Source organism: Austrofundulus limnaeus, unplaced genomic scaffold, assembly GCF_001266775.1.
Source record: "Austrofundulus limnaeus strain Quisiro unplaced genomic scaffold, Austrofundulus_limnaeus-1.0 Scaffold178, whole genome shotgun sequence".
Taxonomy (NCBI): Eukaryota; Metazoa; Chordata; class Actinopteri; order Cyprinodontiformes; family Rivulidae; genus Austrofundulus; species Austrofundulus limnaeus.
In genome coordinates, this window is record NW_013952580.1 from 1004605 (window position 1) to 1006058 (window position 1454).

Below are 1454 nucleotides of genomic sequence, written 5' to 3' on the forward strand. Positions count from 1 at the left end.
CTCAGACTGAAGAAGTCTCTTGGAAGAGAGACGAAACGTTTCATTAAAGAAGAACCCGTCCAGAGGACCTATYCAATTTTTTTTCCTTTTATCTGTTAAAATGCACACTTTTTTAATGTTTTTGATTTAAACTTTTTGTATATGTGAATCTTTTGTGATAAAAAAAAAGCACATTATCCATTACCAAAAGTCTACCTCACAAAATATAATGAATGAACAAAATCAGCAGAAGATAGATTCGATACATGATGGATATTCAAGCAGTGGAAAAAATCCCTGAATGAAGCAAAGTCTGGGAGAGAACCACTGAATTAAAAGCAAAAGTATAAATTGTGGTGTACAAACCCAGCTTTATTTTTTTCTTCCTTTGAAAAGAAACTGTGTCTTAAAGATGTAAAGACAAATAAGGACAAGTGGTGAAGGGCGTTAAAAGAAAAACTCATGCAAATGGGATGCTTTTCAAAATCAAATAATAAATAAAAATGTCAATTTTCACACTTAAAGCTACTTATTAAAAGAGTACAGACGGAACATGAAAGTGTGTTCTGCCTACGGTCCTGCAAATGAACTCAACTAATCACTAACGACATAGGACAGTGTAAAACAGGAGTGCTCAACCAGTCGATCGCGATCGACTGGTAGCTCGTCGGCTGGTTCCCGGTCGCTCATGGAGCACAACCTTCCTCTAACAGCTGAGAGCAACAGTTGTGCTCCGGCCCGGGACTCATGTCCGCTCGCTGAGCTCTCCGGCAGAAGCGGTGGAGGTGGGAGGAGTTTACATTCCAGCCTTGAACACGCTCCCTCCGCCCTCCCCAGCACAGCTGAATGCCGGCTCGTCAGCTCCGCTCACAGACGTAGTCTCGTGAGTTTTGGGTGCGGTGAAACAGCACTCCGAACATGGTCTCGCGAGACTTTAGGGTCACATGTTCACAACAAAGCAGTGAGGTGGGAAAAAAATGAACGAAAGACAGCTAACAAGCAAATAAAAACTTATTATTTTCACCTGGAGTGGGAAGAGGACTCATATGTAATTTGAGCGCTGCCTTGGCTTGTCCAAAAAGGATTACGTGGAATTGCATTTCTTTCAAAACAATGCACAAACGCTACGAGATGGATTCCCCCTCCTAAGCTAAGGTAAGGCTGCTGATGCAGCCCCATACCTGCCTCAACACACACAAAAAAAAAAAAAAAAAAAAGGAAGAGGACTTATATAGAATACGAGCGCTGCCTTGGCTTGTCCAAAAAGGATAACGTGGAACTGCATTTCTTTCAAAACAATGCACCGACGCTACGAGATGGATTCCCCCTCCTAAGCTAAGGTAAGGCTGCTGATGCAGCCCCATACCTGCCTCAACACACAAAAAAAAAAAAAAAAAAACACTAGGGAAAACATCTTTCAGAGATGACGAATTTATGAAAGAAGCGTTTGATGCTGCAGACGTGCTTTTCTGTGA